Raw genomic sequence first — 25345 nt, 5'->3', positions numbered from 1 at the left:
TTATGGTTACAGGTCTTAGATTTAAGTCTTTAATTCCTCTTGAGTTGGATTTTATATAGGGTGAGAGATAGGGATCCAGTTTCATTCTTCTTCATGTAGCTATCCAGTTTTCCCAACACCATTTATTGAATAGGGTGTTGTTTCCCCAACGTATGTTTTTGTATGCTTTGTCAAAGGCCAGTTGGTTGTATTTGGCTTTATTTCTGGGATCTCTATTCTGTTTCATTGGTCTCTGTATCTACTTTATACCAGTAGTGTGCCATTTTGGTTTCTGTAGTCTTACAGAATAATTTGAAGTCAGGTAATGTGATGCCTCCAGATTTGTTCTTTTTGCTTAGGATTGCTTTGGCTATTTGGACTCTTTTTGATTCCATATGAATTTTAGGATTATTTTTTCTAATTCTGTAAAAACTGATGTTGGTTTTTTGATAGGCATTACATTGAATCTATAGGTTGCTTTGCACAGAATGGTCTTTTTCACGATATTGATTCTTCCAATCCATGAGCATGGGATATATTTCAATTTTGTTTGTGTCATCTATTATTTCTTTCAGGAATGTTTTATAGGTCTCATAGAGATCTTTTACCTCCTTGGTTACATATACTCCTATTTGAATATTACTTTTTGCAGCTATTATAAAAAAGACTGAGTTCTTTATTTGATTCTCATCTTGGTCCTTGTTGGTGAATAGCAGTGCTACTGATTTGTATACATTGATTTTGTAACCAAAGACTTCACTGAATCCATTTTTTTAAAAATATGCTAGTCCATTTTACTGATTTTAAAGATACTGCAATTTTTATACATTTCGATGATTTTTCAACATTTTGCAGCTGTTTGGCTTTGCAGCACAGCAATTCATACTCTATACTGTACAAAATTACCAGCAAGACTGGAATGATGTATTAATAGATGGCACCATCATGCTTATTACATTACCAGAGAACAAAAATACAGTAAAGACAATTATCACTGTACACAGCTTAAAGAAAGGAAAAAGGGGAGGAGGAGTGTGTTGAGCAGCCAGCCATCCCTGTACTGAAGAGGGGCAGGTAGAAAAATCTTAGATATGGAGCTACTAAATCTGGTCTAATAGTCAAGACCATCGCATTTGAAGTTCTAATTTTTGTTATTTAGTTCAGAACTAAAATGATTTCCTTCTGGAATATACTTGTAGTCTTGTTACGGTTTATGTGTACACACGCTGGTCACAGCAAACAGATAAAATGTCCTCATCATTTCACAAACTATTGTCTACTGGAAAAGAAGATGAAAGATTTTTTTCCCTGTTGCCACCTGTTGCAGATGTCAATGTTAATAAGTTCAGAGTACCCATTAGTCCATTTTGATGAGTGCATAACAAGTTTCTGCTGGTTTGTATTTTTGGCGGGAGCCAAGAAAAAAGGCAAGATTCTCCAATTGCACAAATTGCACTATTTGTATTCCCAGCATTAACAGGCAGAAACAGTAACACGTAAACAAAATGTGCAGCAGCAGATTTTTTTTGACTCAAAGGACCTGAATTCAGTGGGCATGTCCTTTTAAGTTCACTTTGTCGTAGATAGTTTAAAATATGGTCAGTTCTCAGTCCTTAATTCTCCAAGTCTAGATTTATAAATTAACAATGTGAATCCTGTTGTAAAACTGGGGAAATAACGTCCACCTCAATTTAACTGATAACCAAAAGATGCTTTTCACATCAAAGAAATGATCAAAAAGGCTGTGTCACATTCCAAAGCCAAAAAAAAAAAAAAAAAAAAAAAACAAGAATGCAAACATGATGAATATTGTACCACTGCCAAGACTTTGCCAACAGTGGAGCTTCAGCGACGCTGTCCTGTGAAGCGGCCTTCCATTTGCCTGGTTCCTCTTCCAAAGCCAAGTTTCTGTGCCATGCCACCCCTTGGAGGAGGTCCTCTTCCATCATGATCACACATCATTCTGCCACCCACAATTCCACGTGGACCACCAGGACCTCGATCATTGCACCTAATATCCCTGCGATCATCACCACCACCTCTGGTTTCTCGCTCTCTTGCAGCTCTTGTTTTTTCTCTTCCACATTTAAACGTACTTCTCATCGAAACATAATCGGTTTTGCAATTAAGATTCTCTGAACTGGTTCAGAGTCATCAAAAACTACAAAACCAAAATTTCGAAGCTTTCCCCCAACACCCTTGGTATTGATGCGAAGTTCCACAATGTTTCCAAAACTCATGAAGAATTCTTTCAATTCATTTTCATCAATATCATGTGGCAAATTACCAACAAAAAGTTGATGACTATCTGGATAGCAAATTATTCTACGACTGTCAGAGTCATTCTGTTGCATATCTCCTCTGCCTGGTCTTGGTCCTCTAGGAGGGAAACCAGGTTGTTCTCTAGGTTGCTGTTCACGCACACGAGGTGGCTGAGATGAACTTCTGGTTTAGCTTCAACTCTTGACTTTGGTGGTTCTTGTGGCAGAGAAACAGGTTCTGCCGGAGGAGGAGTAGCAGACTTCTCCTCTAATTCTTCTAAGTTCTTCTCCTCCACTTGTGGTTTCAGCTCTTCAGTCTTTGTTTCAGATTCTGGCTCAGGTTCAGGTTCATGAGAGGATTCTTCCAAAGTCTCCTCTATGCCATTAGTTACAGGGTGAGCTTCGTAGTAACCACAATTTGCATTTTCTTGCACAAGTTCAGGAGATGGTTGTCTTTCTTTTTGTTCCTCTTCTACTTTATCTTCTGATTCTTCATCAAGTTCAGGCTCAGAATCACCAAACACTTCATCTTCATAATGAAACATATCATTGTGAACATAGAATTTATTTGGAACAGATCCTTCAGGAGCCAGAACAAAGGTTTGCATAAACTTCCTTTTTGGTTGTCCACTGTTAGACAGCAAACCCATGACCTGGACAACTACTCCATCACTCAAGGTTGCATGAGCATCCACATGACGAATTTTAGTATGACATTCACTGAAGTTCAGAGATAATACTTTGTGGTGTATATCATTTTGGCCATAAACAGCTTCTTGGGGCTTTCCACTAGCATCTACTCCACCATGAACATAGGAAGAATTCCTCCCATAAAATCTGTGTAAATATTCTGGAGCTTTATTCGGCAAAGTATAATATTGCCTCACAAACTCCCGCCCTACAAGCAGCGGACTGGGCTTCTCCATGACCATTTCTTTGCTGCACAATGTCAAATGCTCCAGCCAACAGCGGCGGCGAGTACGTTGCGCGGAGGTCAGCAGGAGAGTCGCTGAGAACCGGGGTGCAGTGGATTCTTCTTGCTCGCCGCGCCGTTCCTCCGACTACTCGGAAGCCTCCGAAGCCGGAGAGCTGCGAGTTCGTTTTTCCTCTCAACCACCTCTTCCCGGGCGTCAGACGCTGCGGCGAGCGACAAGGACCACGGACGTCTGAATCCATTTTTCATCTAAAAGTCTTTTGGAGGAGTCTTTAGAGTTTTCTATATCATTGACAAACAGAGATAGTTCAGCTTTCTCTCTTCCAGTTGAATGACCTTTATTTCTTTGTCTTTCCTGATTGCTCTGGCTAGGACTTTCAGTACTATATTGAATAGTAGTGGTGAAAGTGAGCATTCTTGTCTTGTTCCAGTCCTCAAAGGGGATATTTTCAGCTTTTCCTCATTCAGTATGATGTTGACTCTGGGTTTTTCATATATGGCTTTTATATTTTTAAAATTTATTTAATTATTTATTTGTTTTTGTAGAGACAGGCTCTCAGTTTGTTGCCCAGGCTGGTCTGGAACTCCTGGCTTCAAGCGATCCTTCTGCCTTGGCCTCCCAAAGTGCTGGAATTACAGGCATGTCCAGGCTTTTATTATTTTGAGGTAGGTTCCTTCTATGCCTAATTTGTTGAAAGTTTATATTATAAAGTAATGCTGGATTTTATCTAATGCTTTTTCTATGTCTATTGAGATGATCATATTGTTTTTGATTTTAATTATCTTTATGCGGTGCATCACATTTACTGACTTCCATATGTTGAACAATCCCTGTATCCCTGGAACGAAACCCCTTGATTATGGTGAATTACCTCTTTGATGCGTTGTTGGATTCAGTTTGCTACCATGTTGCTGAGGTACCAAGGAGTTTAAATTTTTCCATAGCACGCTTTCAAATCGTGTGACCTCAGAGCCTGCAGACATTCCTTCACTGATTAGTGACTTCTAAAGGCCCAAATTCATGTCTGCACATCAAGATCTGATTCTCCAGCCATGAACCTGTGTGCAAAAATATTGCGTCTCTTTCTTTTCTTTTTTTTTCTTTTTCTTCTCATCCTAGACAGCATCTCTTTATTTTCTATAAATCAACTTCATCTTGAATCTGAGTCCCCTTCTTGCTAAACAGGGAGGGAATTTTAGTTCTGGCTTTTTTTTTTGCTTTGCCTTTTTTTTCTGGCTTTTTTTCTGTTGCCCAGGTTAGAGTACAGTGGCATGATCTCAGTTCACTGTGACCTCTGCCTCCCGGGTTCAAGCAATTCTCATGTCTCAGCTTCCTGAGTGGCTGGGATTACAGGTGCACACCACCATGCCTGGATAATTTTTGTATTTTTATTAGCAATGGGGTTTTGCCATATTGGCCAGGCTGGACTCGAACTCCTGACCTCAGGTGACCCTCCCACCTCGGCATCCAAAGTGCTGGGATTATAGATATGAGCCACTGTGCCCAGCCCTCAGTTCTAGCATCCTTGGGGCTTCCTGCCCTACCCCATCCCTAGAGTTATATATTGGTTCTGGGGGCTCAGACGACACATTTCCAAGAAGCAGGTAAAGGGAAAGATTGCCTATTATCACTGACCATCCAGTTGCACAGCATATCTTTACCTGGCTCCCTTAGGTCCAGAAGCTCTTTTCTGCTTCCCAACCAACCACACTGTGGGAAAAGGCAAGTTCTGTAGGACTGGAAACCCTGTTACTCAAGCCTTCTCTTTCTGGGTATACCTATAATCATACTTCTCCAAGGCACTGCAAAGGAACAGGGCCTGGAATCCCAAACTCTAGAGTAATGTCCAGTACATTCCTTCACTAAGCAGACAATCCCAAAGGAAGCATTAAATTAGTATATGTGGCTGGATAACATTTTGAGAAATTAATTTTTTTAAAACTTGATGACAGAATGGAATAGGAAGTCCTCCAACTTTCTGATCATCTCCAAGAATTCTAAGCCTATCATTTAATGTATAACAAAAAAACATCAAAAATATGTATATGAGCCAGGCATGGTGGCTCAAGCCTGTAATCCCAGCACTTTGGGAGGCCGAGGCGGGCAGATCACAATGTCAAGAGATCAAGACCATACTGGTCAACATGGTGAAACCCCATCTCTACTAAAAATACAAAAACTAGCTGGGCGTGGTGGCGCGCGCCTGTAGTCCCAGCTACTCGGGAGGCTGAGGCAGGAGAATTGCTTGAACCCAGGAGGCGGAGGTTGCAGTGAGCCGAGATTGTGCCACTGCACTCCAGCCTGGCGCCTGGCAACAGAGTGAGACTCTGTCTTAAAAAAAAAAAAAGAAAAGAAAAGAAAAAAAATGTGTATATGGAATCATTTCCCCAGAATAGCAAGAAGTTGAATGTACTTTTGTTTAAACGTTAAAACAGAATTCTCCATAATTTTACAGCTGAAAACTGAGCCATATATATGGTCACTAGGTGGAGCTAAAAACCAGATAATCCAAACTCCCATTGCTTTGGTAACCAAGAAAGTGGGTCAGTGAGTCAGGTTCTTCGATTACACATGTGTGTGCCTATTCCAAATGTTGGGTTTGGCCCCAATTCACCCAACTCATAAACAGAGGTCAGCCTAACCTACCATGTGATTAAATAACAGTGACTAGCAGGGTGCTTCTGCTATCCAGCCCTTATATAAGTTTCTTTACTGGAAAATACTAAAGATTAAAAGGAAAACAACTGCTTTCTGAACACTACTGTCAAGGCACAAAGGTTTTCAGAGATAATAACTCTGCTTCTGTGTGCAATAAAAATTTTTAAAAATCTGTTTGAATTATGTGGAACACTATCTTTTCACTTGATAATACAATTTTACATGTGCATTGTGCCTTACTTTGTACAATGTGTTCAGAAATGATCTAATGAAAGCTAATCCTCACACTTTTTTTTTTTTTTTTGAGACTGAGTTTCGCTGTTGTTACCCAGGCTGGAGTGCAATGGCGCGATCTCGGCTCACCGCAATCTCCGCCTCCTGGGTTTAAGCAATTCTCCTGCCTCAGGCTTCCGAGTAGCTGGGACTACAGGCGCGCACCACCATGCCCAGCTAATTTTTGTATTTTTAATAGAGACGGGGTTTCACCTTGTTGACGAGATGGTCTCGATCTCTTGACCTCGTGATCCACCCACCTTGGCCTCCCAAAGTGCTGGGATTACAGGCGTGAGCCACCGCGCCCGGCACACTTTTTTTTTTTTTAAGAGATGGGGTTTCACTATGTTGGCCAGGCTGTTCTTGAACTCCCGTCCTCAAATGATCCGCCCACCTTGGCCTCCCAAAGTGCTGGGATTACAGGCATGAGCCACCGTGCCCAGCCAAGATTTTTATGCTGTGTGTGTGTGTGTGTGTGTGTGTGTGTGTGTGTATACACACACATACATGGTCAGTAGGTGACCATATTGAGACCAAGTCTCATTCTATTGCTCAGGCTGCAATGCAGTGGCATGATCTCTGCTCACTGCAACCTCCACCTCCCTAGCTCAAGCTATTCTTGTGCCTCAGCTTCCCTAGTAACTGAGACCTTACAGGGGCCCGCCACCACGCCCAGCTAATTTTTGTGTTTTTAGTAGAGACAGGGTTTCACCATGTTAGTCAGGCTGGTCTCAAACTCCTGACCTCAAGTGATCTGCCCACCTCAGCCTCCCAAAGTGCTGGGATTATGGGTGTCAGCCACTGCACCCGGCCTAATCCTCACAGATGTATGAGGTAAACATTGCTATTATCTCCATTTTATAGATAAAGAAACCAGCTCAGAGGTTCAATTACTTGCCCCAAGGCTTGCATCCAGTAAGCCCAAGAACCAGGCTGCGAGAGAGTGTGCAATGCTGGAACCTGCCAGCAGAGGCAGGAAAACTTTGTTCTAATCCAAGTGTATCAGACCTTAAGGTGGAAAAAAAATCACTCTTCAAGGTTGAGTTTTTGTTTTTTCATTTGAAAAATGAATAGATGGTCCCTATGGTAGTGCACTTTAAACTTAAATGCGCTCGATCACCTGGAGATTGCACTGAAATGCAGATTCTAATTAAAAAGGTCTGGCATTACCCTGAGATTCTGCTCTGGGGTCATGCCGATGCTGCTGTTTGGAGGACCACACCGAGTACCCTTCCTTTTATGGGAGACTAATAACTAGCTTCTGCAAAGGGACAATATCTCCCAAAACTAAGAAATGGGCAAACCATATATTTGCATCAATGTCTGCAATTTGAGATATTCACTGATAGCTGTCCATTTGAAAGCAGAACATTGTTGCTTGGTACAGATCTGTATTTGACATCATCCTATGCTTCTAAATTAATTGGAGTCTATCAGATCCTTTGGGAGAATGAAGCATTGTTATTCCAGTCATCAGCCACCAATATATCCTTATCATTTGTGTTTTAGGTCAGTTATTTTTTATTCTTGATTGATAGCACACTTGGCATCTCAGGCAGAATCACCCCAGATTTCCTATGTAGCATCTGATATGGAACTGATGCTTTAAGTCTTTGGAACATGAAACCATCATTTTTATCTAATTACATGCATCCTATTTCCCAGGCAAATAACCTCTATACTGGATCACTCTTCTTTGCAGATATCACTTGCTTGCTAGGGAGTTACTAAATAAATGATAGCATGTGCTGAAGATCAATTTGAGAAAGTTTGCTAACTGCATAGTACGTTACAATTTACAAAAGCATTTTCACCTATGTCAATTCATTTCATGTTTTAAAACTTAGTGAATTGGATAGAGAAGATATTATTTTTCCTATTGCAGATGAAATGACCAGAAAGTTGTGACATACAGATACACAACCAGTGTCTCCTGACTTCAAGTTCCAAGCGCTTCTTACTGCACCACATTGCTTTCCTACTTATGGTTCAATGAGCATACCATTCTGTGAGCAAAAAGTATCTCAAGCTGTACATTAAAAATAGGGTGCCTGGGCTTGGTGGCTTATGCCTGTAATCCCAACACTTTGGGAGATCAAGGTGGGTGGATTGCTTGAATCCAGGAGTTAGAGACCAGCCTGTGAGACATGGCAAAATCCATCTCTGCAAAAAAAAAATACCAAAATTAGCTGGACGTGGTGGTGCACACCAAGATTGTGCCACTGTACTCCAGCCTGGGTGACAGAGTAAGACCCTATCTCAAAAAGAAAAGCCGGATTGGGGGAAGAAAAGTGGAACAAGCTTGAGATTACCTTAGAAAAAATAAGGAAATAAGAGTAATAAATCAAGGCAGATTACTGGCTAGGGAAAATCTTAAGTTTCTAGGTGACATATTTTAATACTCCAGGTTTTGGTTCTATAGAATCATAATCTCAAAGATCATTGACTCACTTCTAGAATGGATATCTAAAGTTTGGGCCCTAGTTTTAGGCTCATATAAAGTACATTCAAGTCTAGTCCATTTGATCCATTCAAACTTCTACCAAACTTTCTCTGTATGAGGAATTTCAGGAGATACAAAGATTAAGGCACATTCTTGGACCATAAAAACCCCATTATTTAATAGGGAAGGCTTACTTTAATTATTCATACATTGGCTCACTTAAAAATATGGTCTAGCACCTTGCTATGTGCCAAACACTGTTCTAGGCAGAGAACAACAATGAAGAAGACAAGGGCCCTGACCTCAAGGACTTTACTTGGCCAGTATAGGGCCCTGACCTCAAGGACTTTACTTGGCCAGTATAGAATACAGAAAAAATAGTGGGGACACTGCCCAAGTTCGCAAAGAATCACAGTGAAGGGTATCTATCCCAATCTTGAAGAGTCAAAAGAAGGTTCCCAGAAGGAAGTGACATTTAAGCTGAGCCAAGTTAGGGGAGGGGAGGGGCCATGTATACAAATGCCTAGAAGCTATGATGAGCTGGTAATGTTTAATAACTGTCTCTCTAGAGGGAAGCCAGAATGCCCTGATTTGTAGATTTTCCAGTTTCCTTGATTTACTCCCATCATGACCTCACTGAACATGGAATTGGGAAGAGATATGCACCACTGGCTCTCACACCTGCATACAAATCCACTCTAGAATATCACTGCTTACAGGCAAAAGTATGGTACTTCTGGGCAATGTCAAGCCCATCTATAGAATGTGAACTGTGTGTGTGTGTGTGTGTGTGTGTGTGTGTGTGTGTGTGTGTTTGGGGCAGTGAGCAGGGGAGGGAGTGGAGGTAGAATAGGGAATGGTGGGAGAAAAGGCTAGAACATGCCTACATGCCGTTTTAAAGAGTCTGGACTTTATCTGGAGCTGCACAACTTCATCAAGTAAATATGAGTGACTGAGGCAAATATGGAGTCATTGAGTGATTTTAAGGAAGGGGGGTGGCCTTGTTGAGAGTAATACCTATTGTTGACAGCAATAGCTTATTTTTCCCTTCTAGAGAAAGAGGATTTTGTGTGTTTTCATCCCAGCCATATCTCCAGTCCTTAGAACACAGCCTGCCATAAGGCGGCCTCTCCACAGAGGACAGGAGACTGCTTCCAGTGCTCTGGAGTATGAATGAGAAGTGATGAAGTTGAGCTAGAGAATGGAGACAGTGAGTGAGACAGTGTCTATAGCAAAAGGAGCAAGGAACTAAAGTAGCAACTGTCAACTAACTTGAAGTCAATGGGTTAATTCAGGGATTTTTAATATAAAAGAAATTTGGCCGGGCATGGTGTCTCACGCCTGTAATCTCAGCACTTTGGGAGGCTGAGGCAAGCAGATTGCTTGAGCTCAAGAGTTCCAGACCAGCCTGAGCAACATGGCAAAACCCTGTCTCTCTTAAAAAACAATAAATAAATAAATATAAAAGAAATTTGATTACATTTAAGTGAATATGACAAAAAGCCACTGGAGAAGAGAGGGAATAAATGATTAAACATACTTTATTAATACTTTAAAAATAATATTAAATGCATTTAAATAACTATATACAACATATTTTAATTAAAAAATAAATTAAAGTTTAAGCCGGGCGTGGTGGCTCATGTCTGTAATCCTAGCACTTTGGGAGGCCAAGGTGGGTGGATCACGAGGTCAGGAGTTCAAGACCAGCCTGTCCAATATGGTGAAACCCCATCTCTACTAAAAAAAAAAAAAAAATACAAAAATTAGCCAGGCATGGTGGTGCATGCCTGTAGTCCTAGCTACTCGGGAGGCTGAGGCAGGAGAATCGCTTGAAGCTGGGAGATGGAGGTTGCAGTGAGCTGAGATCACGCCACTGCACTCCAGCTTGGGTAACAGAGCAAGATTCCATCTCAAAATAAAAAAATTTAAAAATAAAAAAATAAAGTTTAAAGTACAATGTAATTAATATAAACAAATTTAATAAGATTAAATGCATTTTATTAAGGCTAAAAAGCCAAAGAATTGCTCTGAGGGTAAGACCTTGTCTGTTTCACTCACTGCTATATCCCCAGTACCTAGAGCAATGCCTGGGACATGGCAGATGCCTGGCAACTATTTGCAGACTGGGTGAATGTATGAATGGGTAAAAGTCACCATTCATTGGGCACTCACCTGTGCCAGGACCACAAAGATGATTTTCATGCATATTATCCTTGATTCTCACAACAACCTTAGGAGGCGAACGATTATTTTCATTTACTGAAGAGGAAAGAGAACCTTAAAGAGATTTCGAAACTTGCTCATAATCACACAGCTATTAAATGGCAGACATGGAATTTATTCTAGGTGAATCTAAACCAAAGTTGTGCTTTTAAGAACAACTATGATTTTAATGTCCAGCTTTTTTTTTCTGAGACAGGGTCTTGCTCCGTCACCCAGGGTGGAGTGCTGTGGCTCATTCACAGCTCACTGCAGCCTCGACCTCCTGGGCTTAAGTGATCTTCCCACCTCAGCTTCTCCAGTAGCTGGGACTACAGGTCCTTGCCACTGCACCCAGCAAGCTTTTTAAATTTTTTGTAGAGACAAGGTCTCACTATGTTTCCCAGGCTGGACTCAAACTCCTGAGCTCAAGTGATTCTCCCACCTGGGCTTTCCAAAGGGCTGAGTACAGACAAGAACCAGCACACCTGGTCCTAGCTTTCAAGTAGTTAAATATTTGAAGCAAAAACAGAAAATATTTGAGAAAGGAAAAGCAAAACTTTTGGTTCCTTGTATCACCAGAATACATAGAAGAGAGGAGCTAATTAATTATAGAAAGAATAGCATAGCAGTTAAGCATGCAGCCTGTGAAGCCACATGCCTGGGTTCAAATCCTAGCTCTAATGCTCACTAGCTGTGTAACTTCATCAAGTTACTTAACCTCTCTTTGCACCAGCTCCCTCACCTATAAAATGGAGATAATGATAGTACCTACTTCATGGGACTGTTAGGACTAAATGAGTTTATATATATAAAGCACATGGAACAGAAACCATTTTGTGTTTGCTCTGATTGTTATAGGCTATTTTTCCCTGTTGGAGAAAGTGGATTTTGTCTGTTTTTATCCCAGCCATATCTCCAGTTCTTATAACACAGCCTGCCACAATGTGGCTTCTCCACAAAAGTTTATTTTTTTTAATGAGATAATTGGCAAAATGAATGTCCAGCATATGTATGTGTGCGCTGCTCAAAAGATTCATTGAATATGAAGATAAAAACATTAATTTTGCTCACAAATCATGTTAAGTGATACTTTTTTTTTAAATGTGGTCAGCCACTATAAAATAAACTAAAAATCTCTTTTTTTTTTTTTTTTGAGATAGAGTCTCACTCTGTCACCCAAGCTGGAGTGCAGTGGTGCGATCTTGGCACACTGCAACCCCTGCTTCCCGGGTTCAAGCAATCCTCATGCCTCAGCCTCCCAAGAAGCTGGAATTACAGGCGTGTGCCACCACGCCTGGCTAATTTTCGTATTTTTAGTAGAGACGGGGTTTCACCATGTTGGCTAAGCTGGTCTCAAACTCCTGGCCTCAAGTGATTCTCACACCACGGCCTCTCAAAGTGCTTGGAATTACAGATATGAGCCATCGCAACTGGCACTGAAAATACCTTTAAACATTTGGTTAACAGGTAAGCCTTAAATTTTATGTATATCATTGTCCAAATAATATTGACCTTTGGTTAGAAGAAAAATACTCAAAAATAAAAACTGTTAAGTATAAGGTTATAGGATTGCAGTGATTTTACCCTTTTTTTTTGGTTTTCTTCGTGTATTATTACACCATCACTGTTTCCATCATTTTTTCTCCTCTAATATTAAACTGAGAGCAGCTTCATCTACTCTTGAGAAAGGAAAATAAAAGACGGGAAATAATCTAACAGTTGAACTGCACGAAATAGTTTAACGCTGCTCTTTTAATAGCTATAAATTTTTCATAGAATAGCTCTAGCCACTCCTTGACTTGTGAAAAAATCATTTAAGAAGCTTCAGCATTATAAGCAATGCATAATGCTTAGGAAAGATGGATCAAAGAAATGTGCCTATGAGTCATCCTTAAAATACTGGTATTTTCTTCAATAAGCTTGTACTGGGGAAAATTATAATTCCGCACAAGACTTGGAGACCTGTTATCACTTTGTAGATTGAGTAACCCTTGGAGACAAGGCAATCTACTGGCTAGGCAGCCTGGAAACAGCTTCTGGACCAATCAACCCGCCTGGAAACAGCTCTTGGACCAGTCACCTAGAAACAGTACCTGGACCAATCAGCTCTTTTCTGAGAACAGTTTTTTTCTAAAATCTGCCCTGCTGCCTTGCAAACCAAAACCAGAGACATAAAAATGCACCTGAATTATTTCAATACCAACCTCACATGTCCTAACCCATCTTTGGCATATTTGACAAGTACCTCGAACTCTGTGTTCTTCAGTGGAATTAATTCTGAACCCAGTAGTTTTTTAGCCACATCATATCCTTTGTGGAACGAGGTAAGGAATGTCAACCTGAATAACAAACAGAGAGAGACTCTCTAAAAGAACATTATGTTTATGTGGGAATAGAGCATTGCAATGGGAATATGCATGTGATAGTAAACTGTGTATATTCAAGGAAGTAAAGGAAGACAAAGGATTTTAAAGGAAAAAAACATGAAGAGGTTACATAATTGTTTTGAAATAATTATCCTTGGCTACAGAGATCAATAACAAGAGTGACGCCAGTCTGGGTTAGACAGGCAGTTACTGGGTAGATGTCCTTGCAAAAATATATGTTGTGTAACATTATGATGGCCTTTGTGCAATGTTGTATTATTTGCAGAATGTTTTATGATAGTTTTTATCAGGCATACCTGCATGAGAACCCTCTCTTCGTAGCCCTCCCTGGCTCTGTTTGTCAAGGTTGTTTTGTTTTGTTTTGACATGAATGACTCAATTTTGATTCTGATAACCTCCACAGAAATAAATATATTTCAAAATATACCACCTTGTACATTATAGTTCCTCTAATGTTTTTTCATTTGAGGATATTCTACCTTCTTTCTACCTTCACCTTGCTTCTCAGCTGTGGTTGCACATTAGAATACCTGGAACTTTTTGAAAAGTCCTGTTGCCCAGCCTTCACTCTAGACCAATTAAATCATAATTTCTGTCATCAGTATTTGTTAAAGTTCCACACATGGGCCAGGCACAATGGCTCATGCCTGTAATCTCAATGCTTTGGGAGGTCAAGGCAGGAGGATCACTTGAGCCCAAGAGCTTGAGGTTATAGTGAGCTAGGAACATGCCACCGCACTCCAGCCCAGATGACAGAGCAAAACTCTGTCTCCAAAAAGAAAAGAAAAGTTTCACAGATGATTCTCATGTGTATCTTAAATTGAAAAACCACTGCTTGGCTGGACATGGTGGTTTACACCTATAATCTCGGCACTTTGGAAGACTCAGGCAGGAGGATCACTTGAAGTCAGGAGTTGGAGACCAGTTTGGGCAACATAATGAGACCCACCACTTAACAAAATCTTACCAAGATCAAAATCTCCCCAAAGGCAAAGCCATTTCTTGCATTTTGCTTTATCTCATCCTATGCTGCCTAATACAGTTTTTCTGCCTAGATTAGGTGATCAAGTGCTAGAAAATACAAAGAGAGTCACAAAAAAGTACGTAGGATTTGGGATAAGGTCAGGATTGTCATCCTCTGAGCTTGGTACGGGAATGTGAAGTTGTGGTAGGAGCTTGTTCCTAGGTACTCAGATCATCATTTTTTGCTTGTTTGTTTTTTTAAGGGCTTTCTCCATTGTGGACTTTTTGATGCTGAAAGAGGTTGGTGATACCTTCAGGTGAAGGCTTTCAACATTCATTGTATTCATAAGGCCTTTTTCCAGTGTGGCAGATCTGCTTTTGAGGCCCAGCTCTATCACCGCCTAACTCTCTGACCCAAAGTAAGTTAATTATAAAATGGAGAAGTGAAAATATCTTTTGAGACTGGATCATAGGGATTACATTAGAAAATGTGGATAAAGCACTTAGCTTGGCTCTTGGTACATGCTCCATAAAATAGCAAATTAAGAATCAACACAAAATGGTTGAGATACCCACTTGCAAATGTTATCCTTCCTGAGAGATCATTTGTAACAGGTAGCAGGGGGTCTTAGAAAGTAACTTGCAGGCCGGGCACAGTGGCTCACACCTGTAATCCCAGCACTTTCAGAGGCTGAGGCGGGTGAATCACTTACGTTCAGGAGTTCGAGACCAGGCTAGCCAACATGGTGAAACCATGTCTCTACTAAAAAAAAATACAAAAATTAGCTGGGCGTGGTGGCGCATGCCTGTAGCCCCAGCTACTCAGGAGGCTGAGGCATGAGAACCACTTGAACCTGGGAAGTGGAGGTTGAAGGGAGCTGAGATCATGCCACTGCACTCCAGCCTGGGAGACAGAGCAAGACTTGGAGAAAGTAAAGAAAGGAAAGAGGAGAGGAGAGGAGAGAGGAGAGAGAAGAGCTGCAGTGACAGTGTTAAAATGTGTATCCTCAGGAAGGAAGGAAGGAAGCTGCAGTGACAGTGTTAAAAGTGTGTATCAAAAGAAAGAGAGAGGGAAGGAAGGAAGGAAGGAAGGAAGCTAGCTGCAGTGATGGTGTTAGTATTAAAAGTGTGTATCCTCAGGCCTGTTATTTAATTACAGTTGTCCCTTCCTATCTGTGGGTTCTGCATCTTCAGATTCAACCAACTGGGGCTTGAATATATTTGGGGAAAAAAAATAACAATAAAAAGTAATACAAATTTTAAAATATAGTCTAACAAGTGTTTATATAACATTGACATTATATTAGGTATTACAAGTAATCTGGAGATGATGTAAAGTATACAAGAGGATGTGCATAGGTTCTATGCAAATACTACCAATTTTTTGGGTTTTTTTTTGAGGCAGGGTCTCACTATTGTTGCCCAGGCTATCCTCCTGCCTCAGCCTCTGAGTAAGTGGGATTACAAGTATGCACCACCACACCCAGCCACTATGCCATTTCACATAAGGGACTTGGGCATCCATGGATTTTGGTATCCAAGGGGGAGGGTCCTAGAATCAATCACTAACAGATACTGAAGAGCAACTGTAAAGAGAATGTAATCTAATCACTCCTCCAGCAACGTGAACATTCCAAATAACATTATAGTAACGGAAGTGTCATTGACTGCACAGACCAGAGTAGGAAAAACACTGCAGAAATAGGGTGGCAGGACAGAGAGAAAGAGAGAGTTTATGGTGTATCTCTAAAACTATATAGAAGAGAAAACACATCTTTCATGTTAGGCGCTCTTGTCCCAGCATTGGGAAACATTCCTGGATTGTTGGAATGATAGGAAAGAAACTGTGCTGCTACTCCAGCTGCAACTTTACCGTCTGGTATCAATAGACCCTTTCGAAGACAGGAATTCCTTGGGGAATACCAAGCTTGGCACAATTAAAAAGCTCCCTTGGTTAAGGAGTCAGAATCATATAGCAGCCTGATCTTTTGTCCTCAAGAAATCACTCTCAAGACACAGTCTAGGGCCGCGCGGTGGCTCACGTCTGTAATCCCAGCACTTTGGGAGGCTGAGGCAGGTGGATCACGAGGTCAAGAGATCGAGACCATCATGGTCAACATGGTGAAACCCTGTTTCTACTAAAAATACAAAAAAAATCAGCTGGGCATGGTGGTGCGTGCCTGTAATCCCAGCTACTCAGGAGGCTGAGGCAGGAGAATTGCCTGAACCCAGGAGGCGGAGGTTGCAGTGAGCTGAGATTGTGCCATTGCACTCCAGCCTGGGTAACAAAAGCGAAACTCCGTCTCAAAAAAAAAAAAAAAACTAAACTAAATTACATGTACATTTTAGTTTGTTAGAGCAAGAACTATCTTTTTGATTAACCGTCAGTCACGGAATACTGTGAAATATATATATAGTCTTCCACTTCCTGGCATATAACTTTTAAAATCCTTGGACTCTCCAAAGTGATAAATATATTTTTGTATGCTAATTAGTTGACTGATGACTGGCAACTCCTATGTGCTTTAGGATGGGGGCTAGTCACCCCAAAGACCAAGGCAGGATTAGAAAATTGGGACTTTCAGGCCCACCCTGCAACCTTCTGGAAGAGGTAAGGAGAAAGACGCTTTAGAAATAAACTACAGTAGCTCTATTAATTATTTCAATCAGTTTAGCTATTGGTTTGTGAAATTTCATTTTGTGCAGGGAGGTAACACCTGCACTTGTGTCACCTGCTAGCAGTCTCACGAGTATGTATTATTGGTTAGAAACTTCTATCATGAGTAGGTGGAGGAACTAAAAACAGAAGGCCATTTGTACTATACCATCCAGAATATAAAGCATTATTTAATAAATTCAAACTGTTTTTTTTCTTTTTTTCTTTTTTTTTGAGACAGAGTTTCGCTCTTGTTACCCAGGCTGGAGTGCAATGGCGCGATCTCGGCTCACAGCAACCTCTGCCTCCTGGGTTCAGGCAATTCTCCTGCCTCAGCCTCCTGAGTAGCTGGGATTACAGGCACAGACCACCATGCCCAGCTAATTTTTTGTATTTTTAGTAGAGACGGGGTTTCACCATGTTGACCATGATGGTCTCGATCTCTTGACCTCGTGATCCACCCGCCTCGGCCTCCCAAAGTGAGCCACCGTGCCCGGCCCAAATTCAAACTGTTTTCTAAACGATACCCTGGTGTCCTCAATGTTGCTGCAGTCCCTTAACAAAGCTTACTTAATAAATAATACTCCTATGACTTGAGAAAACTGTATAGGAGTAACAGATATGGAATTTATGTCCCAGAACATGGATAACATAGGCTTAAAATTATAATTTGTCATAAATGTATACTACAAATGTTATATAAAATGACAATGTTTCCAAATATCTAGTTGTTCTAGTCATGTTTGTTGACCTATCAATTTCCCCATTGAACTTCCCTGGCACCTTTGTAAAAAATCAGTTTACATATATGTGGGTCTATTTCTAGATTCCATTGATCTACTTACAACAGTATCACACCATTTTGATGACTGTAGCCTTTTGGTAATTTTTTTTTTTTTTTTTTTTTTTTGAGATCAGGGTCTTGCTCTGTCACCCAGGCTGGTGTGCAAGTGGTGTGATCAGGGCTCACTCCTGGGCTCAAGAAATCCTCCCACCTTAGCTTCCTGAGTATCTGGGACCACAGGTGTGTGCCACTATGTTGGGCTAATTTTTTATCTTTTGTGGAGACAGGGTCTCACTACGTTGCCCATGCCGGTCTTGAACTCCTGGGCTCAAGCAGCCCTCCTGTCTCAGACTCCCAAAGTGCTTTTAATAATTTTTGAAATCAAGTGTTGAAGTCTCCTAACTTTGTCCTTCTCAAGATTATTTCATCTATTCTAGATTCTTTGCAACTTCATATAAGCTTTACACTAAACTTGCTCATTTCTATTAAAATAATTCTGCTAGGATTTTGACTGCGATAGCTTTGGCTCTGTGAGCCAATATCGAGAGTTGACATCTTAATAAGATGGATGCTTCCAATCCATGAATATAGTTTACCACTCCATTTATTTAGGTCTTTTATTTCTCACTGTAGTTTTTAATATTCTTCTGTGTGCAGGTTTTGTACATTGCTGATTAAATTTTTTATTCCTAGGTATTTTATATTTTGATGCTTTTGTAAATGGTACTATTTTTAAATTGCATATATAATACAGGAGCATAAAGTATATCTTGATGAATGGAAATAACTTATAAAGAATGTATACTCTACAATTATTAGATTACCTATACATGTAAATCAAGTCAAAATGGTGAGAGTGTTATCCAAATCTTCTATAACCTTATTGAATTTTATCTTCTTACCCCCTCACATACTGAAAGAGAAGCATTAAAATCTCCAAAATAGATCTCTTTCTCTATTTCCCTTCTATCAACTTTTTGCTTTCATACACCTTGAAGCTCTCTTATGAGGTACACATGCACTTAGAATTGTTATGTCTTGAGAGGTCGGAGTAGGAAAAATAAAAGAATTGTCATATCTTTTTGGCTGGGTTCAGTGGCTCACACCTGTAATCTCAGCACTTTGGGAGGCTGAGGCAGGTGGGTTGAGCCCAGGAGTTTGAGACTAGCCTGGGAAACATGGTGAGACCCCCACATGTAGAAAAAAATTAAAAATTAGCCAGGCATTGTGGTGCAAGCCTGTAGTCCCAGCTACTTGGGAGGCTGAGGTAGGAGGATAGCTTGAGCCTGGGAGGTGGAGTTTGCAGTGAGCTGAGATCACACCACTGTGCTTTGCCTAGGCAACAGAAGGAGACCCTGTCAGTCAATAAATAAATAAATAAAATTACTATATCTACATGCTTAATTGACCTTTTATCATTGCAGAATGATCTTCTTTATCTTTGGAAATACTCCTTGTCTTTAAATCTGCTTTGACTGATATATAGGGATACGATCAGATAGAAATGTGGGTTATACCCCATTTGTGTCTAATGAAACTTTCCTGTCTTGGAGCTATATTTGGGGTGCTTCTGAATCTTGTGAGGACTGATTTGCACCTCTTTGGAGATGCCTCATACATCCTTGGTTAAGTCATAATCTTGGTTAAGGTATTTTGGTTTTGGTGAGTTGCTTGGAAGATATCTTTGGTAAAAAGTTCAAAAGCCAGGAATATTGGCTGTTAATCCAATAGTAAGAGATTTGAAAAGACTTTTTAAAAAATCTTTATGGTCAGAAATCAGCTTAATTAAAAGCTGATATTCAGACTATAATGTTTTTCTTTTTTTTGAAAAACCAAAATTGGCCAGGTGCAGTGGTTCACACCTATAAACCCAGCACTTTGGGAAGCTGAGTCGGGAAGATCACTTGAGGCCAGTAGTTCAAGACCAGCCTGGGCAACATAATGAGCTCCTATTTCCACAACAAAATAAAAAATTAGCCCAGTGTTGTGACGTGTACCTGTGGTCCCAGCTACTTGAGAAGCTGAGGTGGGAGGATCACTTAAGCCTGGAAGGTCAAGGCTGCAGTAAGCTGTGATTGTGCCACTGCACGCTGGGGTGACAGAGGGAGACCTTGTCCTAAAAAAAAAAAAAAAAAAAAAAAAAAAAAAAAAAAAAACTTTCTCTGCTTTTTTTCTTTTGGATCTTGTTTCTGGAAATTTTTTCCAGTTGACTGAAATTGTTTGGTTTTTCTATTTGCTTCCTTTTTTATTGGCATGATTTTTGCTGAGAAAAATATAAAATTTCAGTGGCTTTCCAGGAAAGCTTAAAATCTCCAAATTGGCTCCTCTAAGATTTGTTCCTCTCTTTCTTTCCACTTCTACTTCCTTTTTGCCTTTTTTTTTTTTTTTTCATTTTTTTCACAAGATTTCACTCTGTTGCTCAGAGTGGAGTGCAGTGGCACAATCACGACTCACTGTGGCCTTGACTTCCCAAGGGATTTTCCCACTTCAGCCTCCCAAATAGCTAGGACTTCAGGAGTACACTACCAGGCCTGGTCCTCCCACCTAAGCCTCCCAAAGTGCTGGGATTGCAGGCCTGAGCCACTGCACCAAGCCTTTTTTGCCACTTCCATTTCCACATACAGAGATCTAGAGGGGACATCTAATGATCTCAGGGCCCACCCCCAAACCTATAAAACCAACTCCTATCCCACTGCCCTTTGCTAATACCCTTTTCGGCCTTGGCCCACCTGTACCCAGGTGAATAAACAGCCATCTTGCTCACACAAAGCCTGTTTGGGGGGTCTCTTCATTCAAAGCACACTTTGTTTTTTTGTTTTTTGTTTTTTTTTTGAGACGGAGTTTCGCTGTTGTTATGGCGATCTCGGCTCACCGCAACCTCCGCCTCCCAGGTTCAAACAATTCTCCTGCCTCAGCCTCCCAAGTAGCTGGGACTACAGGCGCACACCACCATGCCCAGCTAATTTTTGTATTTTTAGTAGAGACGGGGTTTCACCATGTTGACCAGGATGGTCTCGATCTCTTGACCTCGTGATCCACCCACTTCAGCCTCCCAAAGTGCTGGGATTATAGGTGTGAGCCACCGCGCCCGGCCAGCACACTTTGTTAATAATTTCTTCATGTGTTTTGATAAAGAGAGGTGTGGTTTGGACACCTGGAGGTTGTAGGAACACTCACCACCAAGTGATAAAACTCCCATGGGGAATGATTTGATCACAGAGTGAGCAAACCGATGTTGAGTCACCCATCAGCCTTGGGGGAATATCCTTGCAACAAGGTGCAGTATGGAAACATTGCACAGCCTGATCCCATGGTGTTTCCCACTTTTTAAGAGCCCGGGATTCAGTGTAAAAATGGGATCCTGGATTTCTGGGGTTCTTGGTGCTCTCCTTCCAGCTGCACCTGCTTTTCACATATACTAGTATTAGGCCCTAGAAACTGCAAATGCTTTGTTGGCCGTATTTTTTAATGTGCTCCACCCTGAGCTTAGCGATTCAGTTAAGAAACAGAAACTAAATTTTAAAACCATGTATCTAACAAGATTGGTCTCCAAAATATGGCTTTCTGGCATTCAGTTGATCATTTGGAAAAGGTTTCTGAATTTTCTCTAGGCTTATCTGTATATTTCCTTGTAAAATCTACAATAAATTCCTATGACTTTGAATTACCTTGACACTCACGTTTAATCTTCCTCTAACACAACCAACTCCTTCTTGAAAACCCTTACATTCTTTCTCTTTACGTTGAGATGTAAATTTGCTACACTGTTTTCTCTAAAACTAGGGAAAGGCATTGGCCATGTAAGACAGATAAACTTTAACTTGTTCCATTTCCAGAGGCATAACTTAATTGTCTTTTATTTTTTACCTAGTGAGTTTTAATCTGGGCACAGTGGCATGGGCCTATAGTCCCAGCTACTTGGAGGCTGAGGCAGAAGGATTGCTTGAGCTCAGAAGTTTGAGGTTAATGTGTTCAACATAGTGAGACCATATCTCAAATAAACAAATAAAATAGTGAATTTTACATATCTCATTGCTAAAATGTTAAAAATCAAAGCTGTTAAGTCTGTATGTTTGTATTTTATTTTTAATTTATTGGTTTTTTTGAGACAGAGTCTCACTCTGTTGCCCAGGCTAGAATGTAGTGGCACAATCTCAGCTCACTGCAACCTCCACCTCCTAGGCTTAAGCAATTCTCATGCCTCAGCTTCTAGAGAAGCTGGAACTACAGGCATGCACCATGCATCATGCAGTGGTGTGATCTCAGCTCACTGCCTCAGCCTCTCAAGTAGCAGGTGCATGCCACCACACCTAGCTAATTGTTGTATTTTTAATAGAGACAGAGTCGCACCATATTGGCCAGGCTGGTCTCAAACTCCAGACCTCAAGTGATGCCTCAGCCTTCCAAAGTGCTGGGATTACAGGCATGAGCCACCATGTCTGGCAATTTATTAATTTTTGAAACAATGTCTCACTTTGTCACCCAGGCTGGAGTGCAGTGGTATGATTATAGCTCACTGAAGCCTCGACTACCTGGGCTCAAGTGACCCTCCTGCCTCAGCTTCCTGAGTAGCTAGGACCACAGGCACACACCACTACACCTGGCTAATATTTTTTGTATAAGTGGGGTCTTGCTATGGTGCTCAGGCCAGTCTTAAACTCCTGGACTCAAGTGATACTTCTGCCTCAGCCTCCCAAAGGGCTGAGATTACACAGCATGAGCCACCACACCTGGCTGTCTCTATTTTAAGTAAAACATATTTTTATTTTTAATTTTTTTTAGGGACAACATCACACTACATTGTCCAGGCTGAACTCCCACCTCAGCCTCCTGAGTAGCTTGCACCACAGGGACATGCCACCACACCTGGCTGTTTGTCTGTATTTTTATGTATACGTATGCAAACATGTCTGTTTGCATATTGTCTACAGGGTACCAAATTGACCTGGACATAAATGAGCACTCATAAAGTAAATAACTAGCCCAAATGCTTTTCAAATTCACATAACTTGAGTAATCTCTATTAAGTAAAGCTAGGTTTTAAATTGCTAGTAAAATAAAATAGAAATATCTTCAGAATTTTAGGCATTTTTGCTTGAGTATACTGGTCAGACAAATGTATGCTATCTCTGCTAGATGTTTTAAGGTAATGAAACTGCTGCTTCTGTGATATTTTTGATATTTTCTTGAGTTATCTATGAGCTTATATCTTTGGTTTTGAGTTGTTAGATTCTGTAGCCTAGATAGGTGGCCATGATGAGGCCTGAAGACATATGTATATCCACAGCACTTAGGCCACTAATACAGGATTTGACTCTTTCTAGCATGGCCCAGCTGTGTCTTCTGGCCATGCTAGAAAGAGCCAGATATAGGTGATAGGGAGGAAGGCAGCAAATCACACTGCCACGTGTGAACCTATGGAACAATCTTGCATGTTCTTCACATGTACCCCAAAACCTAAAATACAACTTACAAAAATAAAAAATACAAAATTAGCTGGATGTGGTGGCGCATACCTGTAATCCCAGCTACTTAGGAGGCTGAGGCAAGAGAATCACTTTAACTTGGGAGGTGGAGGTTGCAGTGAGCCGAGATAACGCCATTGCACTCCAGCTGGGCAACAAGAGCGAAATTCCATCTTGGGAAAAAAAAAAAGTGTAGAGATTCTGGAACCAGACTGCCTAGATTCAATGCTCACCTTACATTAGCTGTGTGACATTGAACAAATTATTAGACCCATGTGCCTCAGTTTCCTCGTGTGTGAAATGGGGATGATAAAAATAGTACTTACTTCATAGGGTTATTGAGCAGATTAAATGAGTTAATATATTCCATTTTTTTAGATAGGGTCTCACTGTCTAGCCCAGGCAGAAGCTCAGTGGCACGATCATGGCTTACTGCAGCCTTGACCTCCCAGGCTCAGGTGATCCTCCCACCTCAGCCTCCTAAAAAAAAAAAAGAGTCAAATCCTCCAGGCACTATCTTGACTGCACCATCCTCTGTGCTGGGTTCTGCACCTGACACAAAATGATCAAAATTGCTTGGCCCAGCACAGTGGCTCGCTCACACCAGGAAAGCCAAGGTGGGCAGATCACTCAAGGCCAGGAGTTCAAGACCAGCCTGGATCGTGAAACCTCGTCTCTACTTAAAATACAAAAATTAGCCAGGCATAGTGATGCATACCTGTAATCCCAGCTACTCAGGTGGCCCAGGCACAAGAATCACTTGAACCCAGGAAGTGGAGGTTTTGCAGTGAGCCAAGATCGTGCCACTGCACTCCAGCCTGGGCTGGAGTGATTATGTCTTGAGAGATTATGTCTCAAAAAAAAAAATTGTTTACTGACTAGGTTTTTCACTGGAAGTTAACATTACTAAGACCTAAAGTTGTAGTTAATATATGTAATTAAAACTACCAGATATAAGAGAAATAATTCTGTATACAAAGTGCATAATAAAAGTAGCAAGTGTTTTTGGTAAGAAAAGTTATTTCTTAAATGTGAGGATTTTTTGCTCAAGGAAAAGAATTTTGTGTAGTTTAGCAGTTACTTAAATGTTCTTTTAAATTAAATAAATAAAAAACAGAAAGATTGGTGAAAAAATAAGGGAAGAAAAGAAAAAAGATAAAACTGAATGGATACAGAAAGTTGGAGGAAAAAAAGAGTGAAAAAATTTTGTAAGCCAGGCGCGGTGGCTCACGCCTATAATCCCGGCACTTTGGGAGGCCAAGGCGGGTGGATCACGAGGTCAAGAGATCGAGACCATCCTGGTCAACATGGTGAAACCCCATCTCTACTAAAAATACAAAAATTAGCTGGGCATGGTGGCGCGTGCCTGTAGTCGCAGCTACTCGGGAGGCTGAGGCAGGAGAATTGCTTGAACCCAGGAGGCGGAGGTTGCGGTGAGCCGAGATCACGCCATTGCGCTCCAGTCTGGGTAACAACAGCGAAACTCCACCTCAAAAAAAAAAAAAAAAAAAAAAAAAATTGTAAGAGGTTATGAAAGGTTTATGGGACCAGGTATGCTGGCTCACATTTGTAATCTTAGCACTTTGGGAGGCCAAGGCAAGACGATTGCTTGAGGACAGGAGTTTAAGACCACCCTGATAAACGCAGCGAGGCCTAGTCTCCTTTTTCTTTTTTTTTTTTTCAAAATCACAATCAGAAGAAGAGACCTATTCTCTATTTTAAAAAATAGGTAAATAAAAGGCTATGGAAATCTTGTGTGGTCAAAGCTGATTGAGATTGCATGAATCTGTTTATAAGGTTTTAATCCAGATTATCCTTTAGCATTAGTGATACACTGATACAAAGGTAGAAATTCTCTTTTTTCTTTTTGTCCTCAGGAATCCTTGTTCTGAGGTTTTCTTTTGAAGAATATTTTCCTGTAGCGTTAACAAGAAATGGAGTTGTTCACTTTTTGAGTAAATTGTTAAAAAAAAAAAAAAAAAAGGGAGACAGAGGACTTTGCCTCATAATGTCTTTATAATGACTTTATTAGTTTTTAGATTGTTTGAAAAACTGTCTCTTCCCTATCAAAGAGCATATTTTTAAAATCTTTTAATTATCACTTCTTATTTATGTATTTATTTATTTATTAAGAGACAGGCTCTTGCTCCTTTTCCCAGGCTGAAATGTAATGGCACAATCATAGTTCACCATAACCTCAAACCTCTGGGCTCAATCTTCCCATCTCAGGCTCCTGAGTAGCTAGGACATGAGCATGAACCATGTCCAGCTAATTTTTTTATTTTTGTCAAAGACAGGATCTCACTGGGACTACAGGTGTGCGTCACCATGCCTGG

At 40.7% G+C, this 25345-nt stretch overlaps 1 long non-coding RNA gene and 1 pseudogene across 3 annotated transcripts in view; one reads left to right on the top strand and one right to left on the bottom strand.

Annotated features, from left to right (window-relative positions):
- Window positions 1-1824: 1824 nt before the first annotated feature.
- LOC105711463 (ras GTPase-activating protein-binding protein 2-like) lies at window positions 1825-3353 on the bottom strand (annotated as a pseudogene).
- A 9569-nt stretch (window positions 3354-12922) lies between these two features.
- The window catches only part of LOC135268347 (uncharacterized), a 47138-nt gene continuing 34715 nt past the window's right edge, over window positions 12923-25345 (top strand). For all 3 annotated transcript variants that reach the window (XR_010336669.1, XR_010336670.1, XR_010336668.1), the window contains exons 1-2: window positions 12923-13078; window positions 14368-14523. This is a non-coding gene — a long non-coding RNA (uncharacterized LOC135268347). The remainder of the gene's footprint in view (window positions 13079-14367; window positions 14524-25345) is intronic.

The sequence above is a fragment of the Aotus nancymaae genome, unplaced genomic scaffold (genome assembly GCF_030222135.1).
Source record: "Aotus nancymaae isolate 86718 unplaced genomic scaffold, 86718_ANA_hifiasm-v0.15.2.pri h1tg000040l, whole genome shotgun sequence".
Lineage (NCBI taxonomy): Eukaryota > Metazoa > Chordata > Mammalia > Primates > Aotidae > Aotus > Aotus nancymaae.
The sequence above is the reverse complement of the archived record's forward strand: the minus strand, read 5'-3'. Positions and strand labels throughout refer to the sequence as shown.